This window comes from Bombina bombina, chromosome 6, assembly GCF_027579735.1.
Source record: "Bombina bombina isolate aBomBom1 chromosome 6, aBomBom1.pri, whole genome shotgun sequence".
NCBI lineage: Eukaryota > Metazoa > Chordata > Amphibia > Anura > Bombinatoridae > Bombina > Bombina bombina.
The window spans coordinates 887948080-887974403 of NC_069504.1; positions in this window are offsets into that span (position 1 = coordinate 887948080).

Here is a 26324-nt window from a genome sequence, read left to right on the forward strand (position 1 = left end):
GAATATTTATTGCGAGGAGTTTCTCCTCCTGAGTCCATGAACTAGACATGTGCACCGCTAAAAAATTCGGTTCGTTTTCGGTTCGGATCGATTCGGACTTTTAGAATTTCGTTTCGGATCGAATCTGATTCGGCAAAATTTGAATAAATTCGTTTCGGATTTATTCGGATCCGAATAAATTCGTTTCGGATTTATTCGGATTCGGCTGAATTCGGTTCTATTCCGTTCCGAAATTCGGTATGTTTTTACTACACTAACACCCATTTAGTACACTAAGTCACTAACACCCATAAACTACCTATGAACCACTAAACCGAGGCCCCCCCACATCGCAAACCCTATAATAACATTATTTAACCCCTAATCTGCCGACCGAATATCGCCGCCGCCTACATTATAGCTATTAACCCCTAATCTGCTGTCCCTAACACCGCCGACCCCTACATTATAGTTATTAACCCCTAATCTGCCTCCCCCAACGTCGCCGCAATCTAACTATAAGTATTAACCCCTAATCTGCCGACCCGATATCGCCGCCGCCTACATTATAGCTATTAACCCCTAATCTGCTGTCCCTAACACCGCCGACCCCTACATTATAGTTATTAACCCCTAATCTGCCTCCCCCAACGTCGCCGCAATCTAACTATAAGTATTAACCCCTAATCTGCCGACCCGATATCGCCGCCGCCTACATTATAGCTATTAACCCCTAATCTGCTGTCCCTAACACCGCCGACCCCTACATTATAGTTATTAACCCCTAATCTGCCTCCCCCCAACGTCGCCGCAATCTAACTACAAGTATTAACCCCTAATCTGCCGACCCGATATCGCCGCCGCCTACATTATAGCTATTAACCCCTAATCTGCTGTCCCTAACACCGCCGACCCCTACATTATAGTTATTAACCCCTAATCTGCCTCCCCCCAACGTTGCCGCAATCTAACTACAAGTATTAACCCCTAATCTGCCGACCGCAAATCGCCGCCACTATAATAAATGTATTAACCCCTAAACCGCCGCACTCCCGCCTCGCAAACACTATAATACATTTTATTAACCCCTAATCTGCCCTCCCTAACATCGCCGCCACCTACCTACAATTATTAACCCCTAATCTCCCGCCCCCATCGTCGCCGCTACTATAATAAGGTTATTAACCCCTAAACCTAAGTCTAACCCTAACCCTAACACCCCCTAACTTAAATATAATTTAAATAAAACGAAATAAATTTACTATAGTTAAATAAATGAATCCTATTTAAAACTAAAGACTTACCTGTAAAATAAACCCTAAGATAGCTGCAATATAACTAATAGTTACATTGTAGCTATCTTAGCATTTATATTTATTTTACAGGCAACTTTGTATTTATTTTAACTAGGTACAATAGTTATTAAATAGTTAATAACTATTTAATAACTACCTAGCTAAAATAAATACAAATTTACCTGTAAAATAAATCCTAACCTAAGTTACACTAACACCTAACACTACACTATCATTAAATTAACTAAATAAATGAATCATATTTAAAACAAAATACTTACCTGTAAAATAAACCCTAATATAGCTGCAATATAACTAATAGTTACATTGTAGCTATTTTAGCATTTATATTTATTTTACAGGCAACTTTGTATTTATTTTAACTAGGTACAAAAGCTATTAAATAGTTATTGACTAATTAATAGCTACCTAGTTAAAATAATTACAAAATTACCTGTAAAATAAATCCTAACCTAAGTTACAATTAAACCTAATTAACTACAAGTACCTACAATTATCTACAATTAAATAAACTAAAGTACAAAACCCCCCCACTAAATTACAAAAAAAAACAAACACTAAATTACAAAAAATAAAAAAATATTACAAGAATTTTAAACTAATTACACCTAATCTAAGCCCCCTAATAAAATAACAAAGCCCCCCAAAATAAAAAAAATGCCCTACCCTATACTAAATTACAAAAGTTAACAGCTCTATTACCTTACCAGCCCTGAACAGGGCCCTTTGCGGGGCATGCCCCAAAGAAAACAGCTCTTTTGCCTGTAAAAAAAAAACACAATCCCCCCCCCACATTACAACCCACCACCCACATACCCCTACTCTAACCCAAACCCCCCTTAAATAAACCTAACACTACCCCCCTGAAGATCTCCCTACCTTGAGTCGTGTTCACCCAGCCGGGCCGAAGTCTTCATCCGATGGGGCAGAAGAGGACATCCAGACCGGCAGAAGTCTTCATCCAAGCGGGGCAAGAAGAGGTCTTCCATCCATCATACAAGTACCAAAATACAAACAAACACTAAATTACAAAAAATAATAAAATATTACAATAATTTTAAACTAATTACACCTAATCTAAGCCCCCTACTAGCTATTAATATAGCTTCAATATAACTAATAGTTACATTGTAGCTATTTTAGGATTTATATTTATTTTACAGGCAACTTTGTATTTATTTTAACTAGGTACAATAGCTATTAAATAGTTAATAACTATTTAATAACTACCTAGCTAAAATAAATACAAATTTACCTGTAAAATAAATCATAACCTAAGTTACAATTACACCTAACACTACACTATCATTAAATTAACTAAATAAATGAATCCTATATAAAACTAAAGACTTACCTGTAAAATAAACCCTAATATAGCTGCAATATAACTAATAGTTACATTGTAGCTATTTTAGCATTTATATTTATTGTACAGGCAACTTTGTATTTATTTTAACTAGGTACAATAGCTATTAAATAGATATTTACTGTTTAATAGCTACCTAGTTAAAATAATTACAAAATTACCTGTAAAATAAATCCTAACCTAAGTTACAATTAAACCTAACACTACACTATCATTAAATAAATTAACTACAAGTACCTACAATTAAATACAATTAAAAAACTAAACTAAAGTACAACCCCCCCCCCCCACTAAATTACAAAAAATAAAAAAATATTACAAGAATTTTAAACTAATTACACCTAATCTAAGCCCCCTAATAAAATAACAAAGCCCCCCAAAATAAAAAAAATGCCCTACCCTATACTAAATTACAAAAGTTAACAGCTCTATTACCTTACCAGCCCTGAACAGGGCCTTTTGCGGGGCATGCCCCAAAGAAAACAGCTCTTTTGCCTGTAAAAAAAAAACACAACCCCCCCCCCCACATTACAACCCACCACCCACATACCCCTACTCTAACCCAAACCCCCCTTAAATAAACCTAACACTACCCCCCTGAAGATCTCCCTACCTTGAGTCGTGTTCACCCAGCCGGGCCGAAGTCTTCATCCGATGAGGCAGAAGAGGACATCCAGACTGGCAGAAGTCTTCATCCAAGCGGGGCAAGAAGAGATCTTCCATCCATCAGAAAAGTACAAAAAAACAAACAAACACTAAATTAGCAAAAATAATAAAATATTGCAATAATTTTAAACTAATTACACCTAATCTAAGCCCCCTACTAGCTATTAATATAGCTACAATATAACTAATAGTTACATTGTAGCTATTTTAGGATTTATATTTATTTTACAGGCAACTTTGTATTTATTTTAACTAGGTACAATAGCTATTAAATAGTTAATAACTACCTAGCTAAAATAAATACAAATTTACCTGTAAAATAAACCCTAACCTAAGTTACAATTACACCTAACACTACACTGTCATTAAATTAACTAAATAAATTAATCCTATATAAAACTAAATACTTACCTGTAAAATAAACTCTAATATAGCTACAATATAACTAATAGTTACATTGTAGCTATTTTAGCATTTATATTTATTTTACAGGCAACTTTGTATTTATTTTAACTAGGTACAAAAGCTATTAAATAGTTATTGACTAATTAATAGCTACCTAGTTAAAATAATTACAAAATTACCTGTAAAATAAATCCTAACCTAAGTTACTATTAAACCTAACTCTACACTATCATTAAATAAATTAACTACAAGTACCTACAATTAAATACAATGAAATAAACTAAACTAAAGTACAAAAAAAACAAACACTAAATTACAAAAAATAAAAAAAATTACAAGAATTTTAAACTAATTACACCTAATCTAAGCCCCCTAATAAAATAACAAAGCCCCCCAAAATAAAAAAATGCCCTACCCTATACTAAATTACAAAAGTAATCAGCTCTATTACCTTACCAGCCCTGAACAGGGCCCTTTGCGGGGCATGCCCCATAGAAAACAGCTCTTTTGCCTGTAAAAAAAAACACAATACCCCCCCCCACATTACAACCCACCACCCACATACCCCTACTCTAACCCAAACCCCCCTTAAATAAACCTAACACTACCCCCCTGAAGATCTCTCTACCGTGTCTTCACCCAGCGGGCCGAAGTCTTCATCCGATCGGGCAGAAGAGGACATCCAGACCGGCAGAAGTCTTCATCCAAGCGGGGCAAGAAGAGGTCTTCCATCCATCAGAAGTCTTGATCCAGGCGGCATCTTCTCTGTTCATCCATCCGGAGCGGAGCGGCAGCATCCTGAAGACATCCCACGCAGAGCATCCTCTTCTTTCTTGATCCGACGACTAGGTGACTGTACCTTTAAGTGACGTCATCCAAGATGGCGTCCCTTGAATTCCGATTGGCTGATAGGATTCTATCAGCCAATCGGAATTAAGGTATGAAAAATCTGATTGGCTGATTCAATCAGCCAATCAGATTCAAGTTCAATCCGATTGGCTGATCCAATCAGCCAATCAGATTGAGCTCGCATTCTATTGGCTGATCGGAACAGCCAATAGAATGCGAGGTCAATCTGATTGGCTGATTCCATCAGCCAATCGGATTGAACTTGAATCTGATTGGCTGATTAAATCAGCCAATCAGATTTTTCCTACCTTAATTCCGATTGGCTGATAGAATCCTATCAGCCAATCGGAATTCAAGGGACGCCATCTTGGATGACGTCACTTAAAGGTACAGTCACCTAGTCGTCGGATCAAGAAAGAAGAGGATGCTCTGCGTGGGATGTCTTCAGGATGCTGCCGCTCCGCTCCGGATGGATGAACAGAGAAGATGCCGCCTGGATCAAGACTTCTGATGGATGGAAGACCTCTTCTTGCCCCGCTTGGATGAAGACTTCTGCCGGTCTGGATGTCCTCTTCTGCCCGATCGGATGAAGACTTCGGCCCGCTGGGTGAAGACACGGTAGAGAGATCTTCAGGGGGGTAGTGTTAGGTTTATTTAAGGGGGGTTTGGGTTAGAGTAGGGGTATGTGGGTGGTGGGTTGTAATGTGGGGGGGGTATTGTGTTTTTTTTTACAGGCAAAAGAGCTGTTTTCTATGGGGCATGCCCCGCAAAAGGCCCTGTTCAGGGCTGGTAAGGTAATAGAGCTGATTACTTTTGTAATTTAGTATAGGGTAGGGCATTTTTTTATTTTGGGGGGCTTTGTTATTTTATTAGGGGGCTTAGATTAGGTGTAATTAGTTTAAAATTCTTGTAATTTTTTTTATTTTTTCTAATTTAGTGTTTGTTTTTTTTGTACTTTAGTTTAGTTTATTTCATTGTATTTAATTGTAGGTACTTGTAGTTAATTTATTTAATGATAGTGTAGAGTTAGGTTTAATAGTAACTTAGGTTAGGATTTATTTTACAGGTAATTTTGTAATTATTTTAACTAGGTAGCTATTAAACAGTAAATATCTATTTAATAGCTATTGTACCTAGTTAAAATAAATACAAAGTTGCCTGTAAAATAAATATAAATGCTAAAATAGCTACAATATAACCATTAGTTATATTGTAGCTATATTAGGGTTTATTTTACAGGTAAGTATTTAGTTTTATATAGGATTAATTTATTTAGTTAATTTAATGATAGTGTAGTGTTAGGTGTAATTGTAACTTAGGTTAGGGTTTATTTTACAGGTAAATTTGTATTTATTTTAGCTAGGTAGTTATTAACTATTTAATAGCTATTGTACCTAGTTAAAATAAATACAAAGTTGCCTGTAAAATAAATATAAATCCTAAAATAGCTACAATGTAACTATTAGTTATATTGTAGCTATATTAATAGCTAGTAGGGGGCTTAGATTAGGTGTAATTAGTTTAAAATTATTGTAATATTTTATTATTTTTGCTAATTTAGTGTTTGTTTGTTTTTTTGTACTTTTCTGATGGATGGAAGACCTCTTCTTGCCCCGCTTGGATGAAGACTTCTGCCAGTCTGGATGTCCTCTTCTGCCCCATCGGATGAAGACTTCGGCCCGGCTGGGTGAACACGACTCAAGGTAGGGAGATCTTCAGGGGGGTAGTGTTAGGTTTATTTAAGGGGGGTTTGGGTTAGAGTAGGGGTATGTGGGTGGTGGGTTGTAATGTGGGGGGAGGGATTGTGTTTTTTTTTTACAGGCAAAAGAGCTGTTTTCTTTGGGGCATGCCCCGCAAAGGGCCCTGTTCAGGGCTGGTAAGGTAATAGAGCTGTTAACTTTTGTAATTTAGTATAGGTTAGGGCATTTTTTTTATTTTGGGGGGCTTTGTTATTTTATTAGGGGGCTTAGATTAGGTGTAATTAGTTTAAAATTCTTGTAATATTTTTTTATTTTTTGTAATTTAGTGGGGGGGGGTTTGTACTTTAGTTTAGTTTTTTTAATTGCATTTAATTGTAGGTACTTGTAGTTAATTTATTTAATGATAGTGTAGTGTTAGGTTTAATTGTAACTTAGGTTAGGATTTATTTTACAGGTAATTTTGTAATTATTTTAACTAGGTAGCTATTAAATAGTCAATATCTATTTAATAGCTATTGAACCTAGTTAAAATGAATACAAAGTTGCCTGTACAATAAATATAAATGCTAAAATAGCTACAATGTAACTATTAGTTATATTGCAGCTATATTAGGGTTTATTTTACAGGTAAGTCTTTAGTTTTATATAGGATTCATTTATTTAGTTAATTTAATGATAGTGTAGTGTTAGGTGTAATTGTAACTTAGGTTATGATTTATTTTACAGGTAAATTTGTATTTATTTTAGCTAGGTAGTTATTAAATAGTTATTAACTATTTAATAACTATTGTACCTAGTTAAAATAAATACAAAGTTGCCTGTAAAATACATATAAATCCTAAAATAGCTACAATGTAACTATTAGTTATATTGAAGCTATATTAATAGCTAGTAGGGGGCTTAGATTAGGTGTAATTAGTTTAAAATTATTGTAATATTTTATTATTTTTTGTAATTTAGTGTTTGTTTGTATTTTGGTACTTGTATGATGGATGGAAGACCTCTTCTTGCCCCACTTGGATGAAGACTTCTGCCGGTCTGGATGTCCTCTTCTGCCCCATCGGATGAAGACTTCGGCCCGGCTGGGTGAACACGACTCAAGGTAGGGAGATCTTCAGGGGGGTAGTGTTAGGTTTATTTAAGGGGGGTTTGGGTTAGAGTAGGGGTATGTGGGTGGTGGGTTGTAATGTGGGGGGGGGATTGTGTTTTTTTTTTACAGGCAAAAGAGCTGTTTTCTTTGGGGCATGCCCCGCAAAGGGCCCTGTTCAGGGCTGGTAAGGTAATAGAGCTGTTAACTTTTGTAATTTAGTATAGGGTAGGGCATTTTTTTTATTTTGGGGGGCTTTGTTATTTTATTAGGGGGCTTAGATTAGGTGTAATTAGTTTAAAATTCTTGTAATATTTTTTTATTTTTTGTAATTTAGTGTTTGGTTTTTTGTAATTTAGTGGGGGGGGTTTTGTACTTTAGTTTATTTAATTGTAGATAATTGTAGGTACTTGTAGTTAATTAGGTTTAATTGTAACTTAGGTTAGGATTTATTTTACAGGTAATTTTGTAATTATTTTAACTAGGTAGCTATTAATTAGTCAATAACTATGTAATAGCTATTGTACCTAGTTAAAATAAATACAAAGTTGTCTGTAAAATAAATATAAATGCTAAAATAGCTACAATGTAACTATTAGTTATATTGCAGCTATATTAGGGTTTATTTTACAGGTAAGTATTTTGTTTTAAATAGGATTCATTTATTTAGTTAATTTAATGATAGTGTAGTGTTAGGTGTTAGTGTAACTTAGGTTAGGATTTATTTTACAGGTAAATTTGTATTTATTTTAGCTAGGTAGTTATTAAATAGTTATTAACTATTTAATAACTATTGTACCTAGTTAAAATAAATACAAAGTTGCCTGTAAAATAAATATAAATGCTAAGATAGCTACAATGTAACTATTAGTTATATTGCAGCTATCTTAGGGTTTATTTTACAGGTAAGTCTTTAGTTTTAAATAGGATTCATTTATTTAACTATAGTAAACTTATTTCGTTTTATTTAAATTATATTTAAGTTAGGGGGTGTTAGGGTTAGGGTTAGACTTAGGTTTAGGGGTTAATAACCTTATTATAGTAGCGGCGACGATGGGGGCGGGAGATTAGGGGTTAATAATTGTAGGTAGGTGGCGGCGATGTTAGGGAGGGCAGATTAGGGGTTAATAAAATGTATTATAGTGTTTGCGAGGCGGGAGTGCGGCGGTTTAGGGGTTAATACATTTATTATAGTGGCGGCGATTTGCGGTCGGCAGATTAGGGGTTAATACTTGTAGTTAGATTGCGGCGACGTTGGGGGAGGCAGATTAGGGGTTAATAACTATAATGTAGGGGTCGGCGGTGTTAGGGACAGCAGATTAGGGGTTAATAGCTATAATGTAGGCGGCGGCGATATCGGGTCGGCAGATTAGGGGTTAATACTTGTAGTTAGATTGCGGCGACGTTGGGGGAGGCAGATTAGGGGTTAATAACTATAATGTAGGGGTCGGCGGTGTTAGGGACAGCAGATTAGGGGTTAATAGCTATAATGTAGGCGGCGATATCGGGTCGGCAGATTAGGGGTTAATACTTGTAGTTAGATTGCGGCGACGTTGGGGGGAGGCAGATTAGGGGTTAATAACTATAATGTAGGGGTCGGCGGTGTTAGGGACAGCAGATTAGGGGTTAATAGCTATAATGTAGGCGGCGGTGATATCGGGTCGGCAGATTAGGGGTTAATACTTGTAGTTAGATTGCGGCGACGTTGGGGGAGGCAGATTAGGGGTTAATAACTATAATGTAGGGGTCGGCGGTGTTAGGGACAGCAGATTAGGGGTTAATAGCTATAATGTAGGTGGCGGCGATATTCGGTCGGCAGATTAGGGGTTAATAAAATAATGTAGGTGTCAGCGATAGCGGAGGCAGCAGATTAGGGGTTAATAAGTGTTAGATTAGGGGTGTTTAGAGACTCGGGGTACATGTTAGGGTGTTAGGTGCAGACTTAGTGTTTCCCCATATGAAACAATGGGGCTGCGGTGTTAGGTTTTTTTTCAGCCGAAACTCCCATTGTTTCCTATGGGGAAATGCCGAATCTTAACGAGCTAATTCGGATTTATTCGGAGATACGGCAGCTATTTCGGATTCATTCGGTAGATTCGGAAGTATTTTAATTCGGAAATCCGAATCGATCCGAATCTCCGAATTTACCGAATTTACCGAATTTCCGAATTAATCCGAAACGAACCGCACATGTCTACCATGAACCCTGAGCCTTCAGGGAGTTCCAGACTGCACCCCAACCTAGAAGGCTGGCGTCTGTTGTTACAATGGTCCAATCTGGCCTGCGAAAGGTCATACCTTTGGACAGATGGACCCGAGATAACCACCAGAGAAGAAAATCTCTGGTTTCCTGATCCAGATTTAGTAGGGGGGACAAATCTGTGTAATCCCCATTCCACTGACTGAGCATGCATAATTGCAGCGGTCTGAGATGCAGGCGCGCAAATGGCACTATGTCCATCGCCGCTACCATTAAGCCGATTACTTCCATGCACTGAGCCACCGTGGGGCGCGGAATGGAGTGAAGAACACGGCAAGCATTTAGAAGTTTTGATAACCTGGACTCCATCAGGTAAATTTTCATTTCTATAGAATCTATCAGAGTCCCTAGGAAGGAAACCCTTGTGAGAGGAGATAGAGAACTCTTTTCTTCGTCCACTTTCCACCCATGCGACCTCAGAAATGCCAGAACTATCTCTGTATGAGACTTGGCAATTTGAAAGCTTGACGCCTGTATCAGGATGTCGTCTAGGTAAGGAGCCACCGCTATGCCTCGCGGTCTTAAAACCGCCAGAAGTGAGCCCAGAACCTTTGTAAAAATTCTTGGGGCTGTAGCCAACCCGAATGGAAGAGCTACAAACTGGTAATGCCTGTCTAGTAAGGCAAACCTCAGGAACCGATGATGATTCTTGTGGATCGGAATGTGAAGGTAGGCATCCTTAAGTCCACTGTGGTCATGTACTGACCCTCTTGGATCATGGGTAAAATGGTTTGAATAGTTTCCATCTTGAATGATGGAACTCTGAGGAATTTGTTTAGGATCTTTAGATCCAAAATTGGTCTGAAGGTTCCCTCTTTTTTTGGGAACCACAAACAGATTTGAATAAAACCCCTGTCCTTGTTCCGTCCGCGGAACTGGATGGATCACTCCCATTACAAGGAGGTCTTGCACGCAGCTTAGGAATGCCTCTTTCTTTATCTGGTTTGCAGATAATCTTGAAAGGTGAAATCTCCCTTGTGGGGGAGAAGCTTTGAAGTCCAGAAGATATCCCTGATATATGATCTCCAACGCCCAGGGATCCTGAACATCTCTTGCCCACGCCTGGGCGAAGAGAGAGAGTATGCCCCCTACTAGATCCGTTGTCGGATAGGGGGACGCTCCTTCATGCTGTCTTGGAGGCAGCAGCAGGCTTTCTGGCCTGCTTGCCCTTGTACCAGGACTGGGTAGGTTTCCAGGCCTGATTAGATTGAGGAAAAGTTCCCTCTTGTTTTGAAGTAGAGGGAGCTGATCCTGCACCTGCCTTGAAATTTCGAAAGGCACGAAAATTAGACTGTTTGGCCCTTGATTTGGCCCTGTCCTGAGGAAGGGTATGACCCTTACCTCCAGTAATGTCAGCAATAATTTCTTTCAAACCAGGCCTGAATAAGGTCTGCCCCTTGAAAGGAATGTTAAGTAATTTAGACTTTGAAGTCACATCAGCTGACCAGGATTTAAGCCATAGCGCCCTACGTGCCTGGATGGCGAATCCGGAATTCTTAGCCGTTAGTTTAGTCAAATGAACAATGGCATCAGAAACAAATGAGTTAGCTAGCTTAAGTGTTCTAAGCTTGTCAATAATTTCAGTCAATGGAGCTGTATGGATGGCCTCTTCCAGGGCCTCAAACCAGAACGCCGCCACAGCAGTGACAGGCGCAATGCATGCAAGGGGCTGTAAAATAAAACCTTATTGAATAAACATTTTCTTAAGGTAACCCTCTAATTTTTTATCCATTGGATCTGAAAAAGCACAACTGTCCTCAACCGGGATAGTGGTACGCTTTGCTAAAGTAGAAACTGCTCCCTCCACCTTAGGGACTGTCTGCCATAAGTCCCGTGTAGTGGCATCTATTGGAAACATTTTTCTAAATATAGGAGGTGGGGAAAAGGGCACACCGGGTCTATCCCACTCCTTACTAATAATTTCTGTAAGCCTTTTAGATATTGGAAAAACATCAGTACTCACCGGCACTGCATAGTATTTATCCAGCCTACACAATTTCTCTGGCACTGCAATTGTGTCACAGTCATTCAGAGCAGCTAATACCTCCCCAAGTAACACACGGAGGTTCTCAAGCTTAAATTTAAAATTAGAAATCTCTGAATCAGGTCTCCCCGATTCAGAGACATCACCCACAGACTGAAGCTCTCCGTCCTCAGGTTCTGCATATTGTGACGCAGTATCAGACATGGCTCTTACAGCATCTACGCGCTCTGTATCCCATCTAACCCCAGAGCTATCGCGCTTGCCTCTCAATTCAGGCAATCTGGCTAATACCTGTGACAGGGTATTATTCATGATTGCAGCCATGTCCTGCAAAGTAATCACTATGGGCATCCCTGATGTACTTGGCGCCATATTAGCGTGCGTCCCTCGAGCGGGAGGCGAAGGGTCCGACACGTGGGGAGAGTTAGTCGGCATAACTTCCCCCTCGACAGACCCCTCTGGTGACAATTCTTTTATAGATAAAGACTGATCTTTACTGTTTAAGGTGAAATCAATACATTTAGTACACATTCTCCTATGGGGCTTCCCCATGGCTTTTAAACATAATGAACAAGTAGTTTCCTCTGTGTCAGACATGTTTGTACAGACTAGCAATGAGACTAGCAAGCTTGGAAAACACTTTAAAGGGACACTGTACCCAAATTTGTTCTTTTGTAATTCAGAAAGAGCATGCAATTTTAAGCAACTTTCTAATTTACTCCTATTATCAATTTTTCTTTGTTCTCTTGCTATCATTATTTGAAAAAGAAGGCATCTAAGCTTTTTTTTGGTTTCAGTACTCTGGACAGCACTTTTTAATTGGTGGATGAATTTATCCACCAATCAGCAAGGACAACCCAGGTTGTTCACCAAAAATGGGCCGGCATCTAAACTTACATTCTTGCATTTCAAATAAAGATACCAAGAGAATGAAGAAAATTTGATGATAGGAGTAAATTAGAAAGTTGCTTAAAATTTCATGCTCAATCTGAATCACGAAAGAAATTTTTTGGGTACAGTGTCCCTTTAAACAAAGTTAACAAGCAATATAAAAAACGTTACTGTGCCTTTAAGAGAAACAAATTTTGGCAAAATTTGAAATAACAGTGAAAAAAGGCAGTTACACTAACGAAGTTTTTACAGTGTATGTAACAAGTTAGCAGAGCATTGCACCCACTTGCAAATGGATGATTAACCCCTTAATACAAAAAACAGATTAACAAAACGAAAAATATGTTTTTTAAACAGTCATAACAACTGCCACAGCTCCTACTTTTGAAGCCTTTTGAGCCCATCAGATATGTCCTATAGCATGCAGGGGACTGCTGAGGGAAGCTGAATGTCACAGTTTGTAATTTTAACTGCACCAACTGTAACTTTTATACTATAACAGTGGAAAGCCTCAACTGTTTCTAGGCAAAAATAATGCCAGCCATGTGGAAAAAACTAGGCCCCAATAAGTTTTATCACCAAAGGATATATAAAAACGATTAAACATGCCAGCAAACATTTTATATTACACTTTTATAAGAGTATGTATCTCTGTTAATAAGCCTGATACCAGTCGCTATTAAATCACTGCATTTAGGCTTAAATTACATTAATCCGGTATCAGCAGCATTTTTCTAGCAAGTTCCATCCCTAGAAATATGTTTACTGCACATACCTTATTGCAGGAAAACCTGCACGCCATTCCCTCTCTGAAGTTACCTCACTCCTCAGAATATGTGAGAACGGCAATGGATCTTAGTTACTTCTGCTAAGATCATAGAAATCACAGGCAGATTCTTCTTCTAATGCTGCCTTTGATAAAACAGTACACTCCGGTACCATTTAAAAATAACAAACTTTTGATTGAAGTTAAGAAACTAACTATAATACACCACTCTCCTCTTACTACGTCCATCTTTGTTGAGAGTTGCAAGAGAATGACTGGATATGGCAGTTAGGGGAGGAGCTATATAGCAGCTCTGCTGTGGGTGATCCTCTTGCAACTTCCTGTTGGGAAGGAGAATATCCCACAAGTAATGGATGATCCTTGGACTGGATACACTTAACAAGAGAAAATACAGCTATACATTTAAACATCTTTCTTTAAAATGTGTAATAACTACCATAATTTTCTTCATATTAATAAGTTTGCAATACCAATCGCAGCTGGGTAATATCATATTACCTCTGGTCATTTTTATATGAGACATGTGTCTAACATTATTTATATTGTATTATATTAATTTATACTGCCAATTATTCTGAAATTAATGGCATTTATATATTCTAATATGTTTTCTTTCACTTAATATAATATGTTCTATGTCTCTGGCAATTTCTGCATACATGAATTGATGCCTGCAATAGAAATGGAAACAATTATTAGAAATGATCTAAGCATTCATATGTCTATGATCCATCTGAAATAAGATTAAGTATTATTAATCATTTACTTTTAGGTCCACAAATATTCTTAGAAACACAGAGGTTAAGATAGTCATGCTTTCAAAATATACACGTATATATCACATACACACACATATATATATATATATATATATATATATATATATATATATATATATATATATATATATATGTCTCATATCCATTAAAATATATATAGTTTTTTTTAAATCATGTGCTGTTATCCTAACGTTCTAACTGCCCTTTCAGTAACTTCAGTTGCCAGATTTTTTGTCTCATACTCACCACATGGGGTCAATCCACGAGTAGTTGTAAAAGTCTTAATACATCATATTTCCTGTTTAGCTAGTAGTGCAGATGTGTATTTGATGTTTAAGGATAATTAACACCTATGTGCATAAAAGCTGTTTCCCTATGATTATGATCAGTTCCAAAAGGGTATTTCAGACATTTCGTCTCCATATATTTTGTGTGGTGTCGCCTATCTGACAATCTATCCTCTTAATTTGCCTTTTATGACTCATCCTGTCTCAAACTGTAAGTTGATTATAGCAAATTTGGTATGGGCCTCATTTTCCATTGTCCCCCCCTGTGTGTTTAGCATAACTTTAACAATGAGTGGGGGAGATCTCTTAGGAATAATCCTTTGTCCTACAGACCATGTGCACATCCACAGATTTATTAAATAAAGATAAATATACTTCTATATATTATTTAATAATATTTCAAATACCTTGACACAATATATGACTACCGTGGATCTAAAGGATGCATATCTTCATATCCCTATACACAGGGATCATCACAAGTTCCTAAGCTTTGCCTTCCTGGACAGACATTTTCAATTTGTGGCTCTTCCTTTTGGTCTGGCCACAGCACCCAGAATTTTCACAAAGGTTCTGGGGTCTCTGCTAGCGGTTCTCAGGCCACGGGGCATTACAGTGGCGCCTTATCTGGACGACATTCTGATCCAGGCGTCGTCTTATCAGCTAACAAAGTCTCATACCGACATTGTCCTGTCCTTTCTGCGGACTCACGGGTGGAAGGTGAATCTAGAAAAGAGTTCACTAATTCCACAGACAAGGGTTCTTTTTCTGGGAACTCTGATCGACTCTCTATCCATGAGAATCTTTTTGACGGAAGTCAGAAAGTTAAAGATTCTGAATACATGCCGTTCCCTTCAGTCCAATACTCGGCCGTCAGTGGCTCAATGCATGGAGGCAATTGGATTGATGGTGGCAGCAATGGACATCATTCAGTTTGCTCGTTTTCATCTCAGACCCCTACAGCTGAGCATGATCAGGCAATGGAATGGAGATTATGCAAATTTGCCCCTCAAATAGATCTGGATCAGGAGACAAGAGACTCTCTTCTTTGGTGGTTGTCACCGGATCATCTGTCCCAAGGGACGTGCTTCCGCAGACCTTCATGGGTGATAGTGACAACAGACGCCAGCCTGATAGGGTGGGGTGCAGTCTGCAAACTCCCTGAAGGCTCAGGGTGTGTGGACTCGGTCAAAGTCTCTACTTCCCATCAATATTCTGGAGTTGAGAGCCATATTCAATGCGCTTCAGGCTTGGCCTCAGTTGGCCTCGGTCAAATTCATCAGATTCCAGTCGGACAACATCACAATTGTGGCTTACATCAATCATCAATGAGGAACAAGGAGTTCCTTAGCGATGACAGAAGTATCCAAGATAATTCGGTGGGCAGAAGCTCACTCTTGTTATCTGTCAGCAATCTACATCCCAGGAGTGGACAACTGGGAGGCAGATTTTTTGACCAGACAGACGTTTCATCTGGGGGAATGGAAACTCCACCGGAGGTCTTTGCCGACCTGATTCTCAGATGGGGCAGGCAAGAATTGGATCTTATGGCATCTCGTCAGAATGCCAAGCTCCCGAGATACGGATCCAGGTCCAGGGATCCTCAGGCCGAACTGATAGATGCCCTGGCAGTGCCTTGGTCGTTCAACCTAGCTTATGTGTTCCCTCCATTTGCTCTCCTTCCCCGGGTAATTGCTCGAGTCAAACAGGAGAGGGCTTCGGTGATCCTCATCGCTCCGGCATGGCCTCGCAGGACTTGGTATGCCGACCTGGTGGACATGTCATCTCTGCCACCGTGGAAGCTTTCATTGAGGCAGGACCTTCTCATTCAGGGACCCTTCCAGCATCCAAATCTAATTTATCTGCAGCTGACTGCTTGGAGATTGAACGCTTGATTTTATCTAAGTGAGGGTTCTCTGATTCGGTCATTGATACTTTTGATTCAGGCACCTAAGCCTGTTACTAGAAAGATTTACCATAAGATATGGCGTAAATATCTTTATTGGTGCGAAGCCAAGGGTTACTCATGGAGTAAGATTAGGATTCCTAGGATTTTATCCTTTCTCCAAGAAGGATTGGAGAAAGGGTTGTCAGCAAGTTCCTTAAAGGGACAAATTTCTGCTTTGTCTATTTTTTTTACACAAATGACTGGCAGATATTCCGGATGTTCAATCTTTTTGTCAGGCTCTGACTAAAATCAGGCCTGTGTTTAGACCAATCACTCCTCCTTGGAGTTTGAATTTAGTTCTTAATGTTCTTCAAGGGGTTCCGTTTGAACCCATGCATTCCATAGATATTAAGTTGTTATCTTGGAAAGTTTTATTTTTGGTTGCTATTTCTTCTGCTCGCAGAGTTTCTGAACTTTCAGCATTACAATGTGATTCTCTTTATCTTGTTTTTCATACCGCTAAGGTAGTGTTGCGTACCAAACCTGGTTTTCTTCCTAAGGTTGTTTCCAACAAAAATATTAATCAGGAAATTGTTGTTCCTTCATTGTGTCCTAATCCTTCTTCAAAGAAGGAGCGTCTATTACATAATTTGGACGTAGTCCGTGCCCTGAAGTTTTACTTGCAGGCGACTAAGTAATTTCGTCAATCATCTTCATTATTTGTTGTTTTTTTCTGGGAAACGTAGGGGTTAGAAAGCTATGGCTTCCTCTCTTTCTTTGTGGCTGAAGAGAGAGAGTTTGTGGCTTCCTCATGGGCATTTAAAAATGATGCTTCCGTTGAACAGATTTGCAAGGCTGCAACTTGGTCGTCTCTTCATACTTTTTACCAAATTTTACAAATTTGATACCTTTGCCTCGTCCGAGGCTATTTTTGGGAGAAAGGTTCTTCAAGCAGTGGTGCCTTCCGTTTAGGTTCCTGTCTTATACCTTCCTTTCATCCGTGTCCTATAGCTTTGGTATTGTATCCCATAAGTAAGGATGAAATCCGTGGACTCGTCAGATCTTGTAAAAGAAAAGGAAATTTATGCTTACCTGATAAATTTGTTCCTTTTACGATATGACGAGTCCACAGCCCACCCTGTCATTTTTTAAGACAGGTCTTTATTTTTGTTAAACTTCAGTCACCTCTGCACCTTGGCTTTTCCTTTCTCTTCCTAACTTCGGTCGAATGACTAGAGTGGGAGGGAAGGGAGGAGCTATATATACAGCTCTGCTGTGGTGCTCTTTGCCTCCTCCTGCTGACCAGGTTGGCGATATCCCATAAGTAAGGATGAAATCTGTGGACTCGTCATATCATAAAAGAAACAAATTTATCAGGTAAGCATAAATTTCCTTTTTTCACTATAGGCAGGTTGTTTCGCCCTTGTTGGGGCTCTTCAGTATGATGTAGGTGCTATGTCATTGGACTCAAGCATTGATTTTAGGTTTACGGCTATATGCCAGTTTTGCTGATGATTACATTAATTTTCGTAATCACACTTACAAAGCATGAAATTAATGCTTGAGCAGAACAACAGCACCAACCATAGACAGCCTGTTTGACCCGTTTGGGGCTCATTCCTCCATTGTATTAATCCTAGCAAAAAAAAATATACGTATCTGTGCAAAATTGCAACACTTACAATTCAAAATCCATTTCAATATTATAGGCAGCCCTGTAGCAAAGGGTGGAATGCTCGAGGACATCAGCATCAACCATAATGACTTGAGTGAGAAAGAGTCCCAAAGTAGCGAAACAGGCTGCCTAGGGTTGATGCTGTGTTATTTAAGCCTCATGTATTTCACAGTTTGCTATACTACTGGTTTAAACTGACAGGAGCATAAGGGGTGCCATATTAAAATGCATTTTGAATTAGTAATATTCTGTGAGATAATTTGTATATTTTATGCATTGTATATTTATTCCTTGCTGAACTAATTAAATGGAGGGTTTATCTCACTCTTTTAACAACAATACATTTATTTGGTACAATGGGAGTCCCTGCTCTAAAGGATTTCCATGGGTGTAAGTGCAGACCCTGTTCCAAGGAGCTTACAATCTAGTGCTTCAGTGCTTTGCTCAAAGAGCTTACAATCTTGTATTTAAGGAGAACTTAACTCTGGGTACTTACAGTGTAGAGAAATGAAATAAATCCCTGATGTAAGACTGCACTCAGCATGTGACATAACACTAGTCCCTCTGAAATCTTCCATCTTCCTGCCACTGCCATAGAGTATTCCTGTCTTCGTTATACTGCTTGCCAGATATGAATCAGTCTATGCACATCTTGTAAGGATTTTTCATCCAATGCAAGAACATAGGTGCATGACACACTGTACCTTATAATGCATTTTTATTTTCAATTTCTAATCTGAGGTATAAAATACAGGACCATCCCATGACCTATCAAATCTTGTGCTTCACTAGGACTCTCTGCTTCAAAAATATAACAATAGTACTTGTCCCACGGTGACTGTAGACATAGTTTCACAGATATAGTAGTCCTTGTTCCAGGTTGCTGCAGTTCTCAGATAAAATTGTAAACCAGCTGCAAGGTGCTTATTGGTATCCCTACGTCAAGGCATTGCATTGAGGATATAAGTGCAAACATATTAATCATATCATTGTATTCACTTCACCAAGATCCTTAACATTATTACATTAGACAGATATGTGCAGTAAGAATGGATTTAATATCCGTTTATTAAAGTTATAGCAGTGTATGTGTGTGTAATTATGCTTTATTGTTGATGTTATGACTCAAGTTCTAGTGTCACAGAGATGATTTGTATATTTTATATCAATAAGCCTTGAAAAGTACAGAAAGCTTTAAACATACAGAACCAAATTAAAGCTAAAGATTTCTATGAAATGGGAAAGTAAAGAAAAAGCGTGACAGAAATGTGAGAAATGATCTGACCTCACTGCACATGTCTGTAGGCTCTTGTAGCAGGATCTGTATTTACAATCTACTGTGGTAATGAGATGTCTTGCTCAAAGAGCTTACAAACTTGTTAATCTCAGAAAATCTTACCTTAGATACTTACAGTTTAGTAATATAAAAATCCTTGAAGGAAATCTGCCATCAGCGCGTATACTGCTGGCCAGATGCACATCAATCTGATCTGAATTTATTTCAGATCCCCAGTTGCCTTTTCTTTATCCGGGTCAAGCAGAACAAACAGCTGCATCAGATGCTACACCTTACAGTACAGTGTTTAATGAGGTTTCCAGCACCAGTGAGTTTGCAGCGTGAGGACATCTGCCATCAGTGCGTATACTGCTGGTCAGATGCGCATCAGTCTGATCTGATTTTATTTCGTATCATCAGTTGCCTTTTATTCATCTGGGTCAAGCAGAACAAGCAGCTGCATCAGATTCTGCACCTTACAGTACAGTGTTTAATGAGGGTCCCAGCACCAGTTGGTTTTCAGCGTGAGGACATCTGCCATCAGCGTGAATACTGCTGGCCAGATGCGCATCAGTCTGATCTGAATTTATTTCAGATCCCCAGTTGCCTTTTCTTCATCCGGGTCAAGCAGAAAAAAAACAGCTGCATCAGATGCAGCACCTTACAGTACAGTGTTTAATGAGGGTCTCAGTACGAGTAAGTGTGCAGCGTATAAATTGCAGACCCATACCGTGGAGTTAATATTCTAGGCCTTTACTAGAAGTCCTTGCTTTAGAGCATTTGCAGACTAATGATGCAGTAATTCTTACCATCCTTAAAGCTGGTTTAAAGACTTTACTGCCAGCTGCAAGTCTTATAAAGATATGTAGAGGAAGACCAGAAAGGCATTGGTGTATCCTGCAGTTTTGGCTATAATACTTATAATGCTATAATATGTTTAAAAAAATATATTTATAAATATTATATTTTTTATATTATTTTTAATAAATGATATTTATTTTTAAATAAAGGTGTGAAGATAATATTGATTATTATTATGCAAGGTTTGTATGCTATGTTTTGTCTGAGTACTGGTGCCCATAGGAAGCTACAGAGTTTAAGCCATTACTTCTGTAATTTATCTGTATTATTTTACAGTGTATAAAAGATGACTTAGTATTATTCAGTTACTGAGTTGGGGTGATCATGGTAACACTACCTGTAGTAATTGGTGTTCATACCTGCAGCTCCCACTGGATGCCATTTGCATTGTGTTGGAGGTAGTCACTGTTCTTCTCACCAGCACATATACAGAGCTGTAGTTGTAAAGTCTAGCCCAGTCAATACTGAAGCTCAGCAGGATCAGTCTGGCAACTCTAGTAAAGGGAGCAGCAGTTATGAGGGTGGTTGCTTTGTGTTGTCAGTTGGTTTTGTGACATAACTGCTACATCACATAAGCCACTCAACTAAGACTGTCACCATGACAACCAGGCATCACATTATACCATGACTGTCAGTTTAGCCTGTTATTAGTGTAGTTTTAACATAAAATGTTTAATTATACATAATAAAACAACTTTGGAATATACTCATTCTTTATTTTGCCCCTTTTCATGTAATTAGCTCTGAAAATTGTACATTGATTTGGAACTGTATATGTTATTCTGTAGGATGGTAACAAATGTCTTGTAATTACAATAAAAAGAAATAGCATTGTATGGTGATATAACACAGATTGTACCTATCTATAGTACACAGCATATCACCAAAACTACTCAGAAACTTTGGATGGAAGGAAAATAACATTGACACAGAACATTCACCCTATATAAATCACTCCCTGCAATTTATTTTTCTCCTGTAAACCACTCCGGCTTTGCATGTGACTCCAAAGTGCTATTAAAAGACTAGTGCTGCAGCAGACTTTCTCCCACTTCAGGACATAAACAGAGGTCTTGCTATCCTTTGTTCAACAGCTAGATCATTTCAAATGTTCCTCCATTTTATTATATGAGCTATATCATGTCAGTCAGAAGACAAAGTAAACTAAATGCTACAAATAAACCTGCAGCAGCCAATATATTTTTTAAACCTCAGAAATGAGAAAAGGCTCATGATAAAGAAATTGTTGTAACTGAGGAAGAAATGGAAGAAGTTCTAGAACCAACTTCCCCAGTGGGTAATAATATACCCATTACCAGAAGTGACATAAGGAACCTTGTCTCCAAACAAGACATATCCACAATATTTGACAAAATGTGGGAAAAGCTGGACACCCTCCAGAACACTGTTACAAACAGTTTCACTGAAATCAAACAGGATATCTCTGAACTGGGATCCAGGTTAGAATCCTTGGAAGAAAAAGAAGAAACACTGGAAGAAGACATTACAACCATAACTCAGCAAATGGCTGATCAACAACAGGAATTGGCAGACATTAATGACAAACTGGAAGACCTGGAAAATAGGAGCAGGAGGTGTAATATACGTCTAAAGGGTATCCCTGAAACTATAGTTACAACAGAATTAAGCAATTATCTTCTACAACTATTCCAGGCTATCACAAGCTCTGCTGAGGATGGAAAATTCCAAATGGAAAGGGCACATAGAGCTCTAAGAGCAAAACCAAAGGACACAGAACCACCAAGGAACGTCATAATTAAACTATTACGCTTCCAAGAAAAAGAAGAAATCATGACTGCAGCTAGAAAAAATCCAACCTTTAAATTTCAGAGCTCAGTCATAAAATTTTACCAGGACCTTTGTATCAAAACACTGCAGAAGCGTTCTGCTCTCCGTCCGCTGACACAACTACTGCGAAAAAATCAGATATTATACAGATGGGGATTCCCTTTCGCACTTCACATACACCATGAGGGCAGAACAATCACTATCAAAGAGAAACAAGACATACCAGGTCTCTGCCAACTGCTTAAGCTGGATTGTCCAGAGATTCCAGATAACTCTCAAGACAATACCAAAAGACCCACACAGCCATTAAGAGGAACAGCTCAAAGTGAAGTTGGACAAAGGTCTCTAAAAGGAAACAAAGGCCCTGAAGGATTAAAGAGACTGAGAGAACTGACTGATGTTCTTTAACAAGTATAATCTTTCTTTGCCTTACTCCGTGTGGAGGAGTTATTGTCACGGCTCATGTTGTGGTAAAAGACTTGAATATCAATCTCCTAGTAGTAAATAATGGCACGAGCATAAAGTATATTTATTTATGTCAGTAAAAAGAACATTAAGTAAATTATAAAGAACTGGAGATTGATAAGATATGACTAAATGGCACTATCCATGCCATTAGTTATTAGTATATGTTCCCTCTAGGAATAAAAGATCCACTTTTTCAATTCATTATTATATAAGATACACTATGTAATATTTAGCTGCACACCCACTTAGATAGATTTGATGTTGCAGACAAACAAGAATAACTTGAAGGATTACAGATTGTTTAATAGTTTGTTGTTTAATGTTGAGCTATGTTTTTTATGTTTTTGTTGTTTTTTTGTTTCAAGTACCGTCGAGCAGTGGTCAGGAAAGTTTCTCCATAACAGGATGGACACTAAGAGAGCAGTTGTTAGTCAGAAAATGGAGGCATTGATGTTCAGGTATGAGGAGGGGAGAGGGAAAATGCTCAATTATGGATTCTAGATGGAAGATAATCTCCCATAATGTAAGAGGTTTGAATACCAATATTAAAAGGAAAACTGCACTTACCCAATATAAAAATATGAAGGCTAAAATCATTTTCCTACAGGAGACACATTTTACACACCATCAAATCCCTAAATATTGGGACAAACAATACACGCAACACTTTCACTCCACAACCGATAAAAAGAAAAGAGGAGTATCAATACTTATTCATAATTCCATTCAATTTATAAAAGAAGAGGTGATAAGGGATAAGGAAGGCAGATATCTCATAGTGAGGGGAACTGTGCAAGACAAACAAGTCACACTCTGCAACATATATGCACCTAATGAGCAACAACACAAATTTTTTGATAATCTTTCGCATTTACTGACCCAATGGTCTCAAACCTTGATAATATTGGCTGGGGATTTTAATGTAAACTTAAAGATTTTAAGGGATACTAATACATCTAAACTTACAAATAAACAATTAAGACTTAACTCTATTACCAAATCAATTAGGGGATCTCTAGAGAATCATAATATATATGACACTTGGACGACATTATATGGACAAACAAATGACCACACATACTACTCACCTGCAAACCTAATCTCTTCATCCATTCACGCCTCAGTATGGTCAGAACATTCCATAATACAGATACAACTAAAAGGTCTTATTAATGTAGAAAGACAAAAATCCCGGACATACGACTCTACAATACTAAAGCAACCAGGTATACAAACTAAAATATTAAAGAGTCTGGAAGAGTACTGGAAATTAAACGTAGACCCTGCAATCAACCCAGTAATCATATGGGCTGCACATAAGCCATATATTAGAGGGTTACTTATAAAGGAAAAAGCTTTATATATAAAACAGAGTAGGTTTGCGGTAGCTACCTTGCAACAAGAGATTGAACTCTTGGAAAAGGCACATCAAAATACACTATCCCAACTATCACTAGACACATTGACAAATAAAAGAAAAGAACTGGCTAAAATTTTATCTGATAATTCAGTGAGGTCCATTAATAAATTAAAAACGTACTATTTCCTATATGCAAACAAGCCAGATAGCTATCTGGCCCATAAGCTAAGAGAAAGAACAAAATCTTTCACAATAGCACAAATTCAAAAACCAGATGGTACTATGACATCTCATCCGCAAGAAATTACAGAATGTTTTGCCAAATACTATGAATCTCTGTACGATGGGAAGAAGGTGGGTCAATCCCCCCAGATAGAGACTCTAAGAAATAAACTACTAATGCTAGCGAATCTGCCAAAATTAGACAAAGCGGACGCAGAGGCACTGGATGCAGAGATCTCTGCTACTGAGGTGTCTGCAGCTATTAAAGATCTTAAAATAGGAAAGGCAACAGGTCCCGATGGATTTTCGGGAGACTACTACAAGCTATTTAGAACCAATTTGACTTCCCACCTACATAAATTTTGTAAAGATGTCATGTCAGGCACGCCGGTTCCCTCTGAACTTTTACAGGCCAAGATAGTAGTAATCCCTAAGCCAGGGAAAAACCCCAAAATAGTACAAAATTATAGGCCAATTTCCTTAATTAACCAAGATCTCAATATTCTCACCAAAATCCTAGCAAACAGGCTTAAACAATACTTACCTTCATTGATCCATCCTGATCAGGTAGGGTTTATTAAAGATAGGGAGGCCCCTGATAATGTAAGACGCATAGTGACGCTGATAGAATATCTGAAGGGAACAGAAACGCCTTCTCTGCTCCTTTCTCTGGATGCGGAGAAGGCGTTTGACAGAGTAGATGGGCAATATATGATGGCAGTTCTCGAATATATGGGATTCGGTAGTAAATTTAGGGGGGCAATCAAAAATATATACACAAATCCAGTAGCAACAATTAGGGCAGCGGGATATCAGTCTCGACCTATCAATATATTGAATGGAACTCGTCAGGGATGTCCGTTATCTCCACTTTTATTTGCGTTGTGCATAGAACCTTTGACGTCTTGTATTCGTAACTCTAAGGATAACCAATGGGGTTAAATTAAATAAAGGGGAACAAACACTAACTTTATTTGCAGACGATATCTTGCTTACAATTACAAAACCAATGCTTTCCCTCCCTAATTTGTACCAATTATTAGAAGATTTTTCCAATGTTTCGGGTTTCAAAATAAATTCGGATAAATGTGAAGCACTCCCTCTATCATTACCAACACACACACAAAAGTTGATAGAAGCGAACTTTGATTTTAAATGGGTTAATCATTCCCTAAAATATCTAGGAATACAAATCACAGACACCATAGAAACATTGTATAAAGCAAACTACATCCCAATTTACAAAACTATAAGAAGAGATATATTGAAATGGAAGAAAGGGAACTTTTCTTGGTATGGCAGATTATCAGCCATTAAAATGAATGTCCTACCAAGACTGTTATATCTATTTAGAGCTTTACCTATTAAAATCCCAATAAAAGAGCTTGAAGAACTACAATCTGAAATTATTAAATTTATAAGAGGACATAAAACAGCTAGATAGAATAGCTGATCATATTTTAAAACAACACAAGCTATTGGGAGGTGTAGGAGTCCCTAATCTTAGAGATTATTATCATGCTGCCAGACTGGCACAAAATGCTCTTTTATGTAAAGATTGCCAGGGGATGACATGGCCAGGTATTGAAGCAGATATTGGAAGACTAAGCACTCTGAGAGATATATTATGGAAACCCTCAGATCCAAAACACCAGAGGATAATTAAACTAAAAACTACAGAAGATTCTAAGCTTATGTGGAGGTCACTAACGCATACAATGAAATTACTCTCGCCACACACTATTATAATACCTCTAAGTACACTACTCCCAAAAGAATTTCAAAAACAAATAGATAAGTGGGGAAATAAAGGCCTCTATAGGGTAGCTGATTTCCTAGACAATGGGAAGTTGTTGACATTTACACAATTAAGAGATAAAATACACCCAAATACATTGCACTGGTTTTTATATCTCCAAATTTCCCATGCTATAAATACATATAGACTAGGCAGCATCCCAGAAATAAAAAAAAATGATTACACGCTTATACTTAGCCATTCAAGAAGCAAATAGTTCAGCAAAATTGGTAATTTATGACAAATGGGAACAAGATTTAGCTATAACCTATGATAGAGAAGATTGGAGCCAGATTTTCTCCTCAATGAGGAGAAGCTTAATAGGTGCAGACCTTATCGAAAACTCAATAAAAACCTCATATAGATGGTACCTTACACCACTGAAATCCTCACATTACACCACACAGGGTAGTAGATTATGTTATCGGGGATGTAAAGGGATAGGGACCTATTTTCACATGTGGTGGGAGTGTCCAAAGATACAACCTACATGGGACAAGCTTTCTCAACTATTTAAGGTGATTCTAGACGACTCCTTTACATTATCAGCCTCACAGGCCTTACTACATATCCCCTGGAGTCACTGAACTCAATTACTAATAGATGGCTTA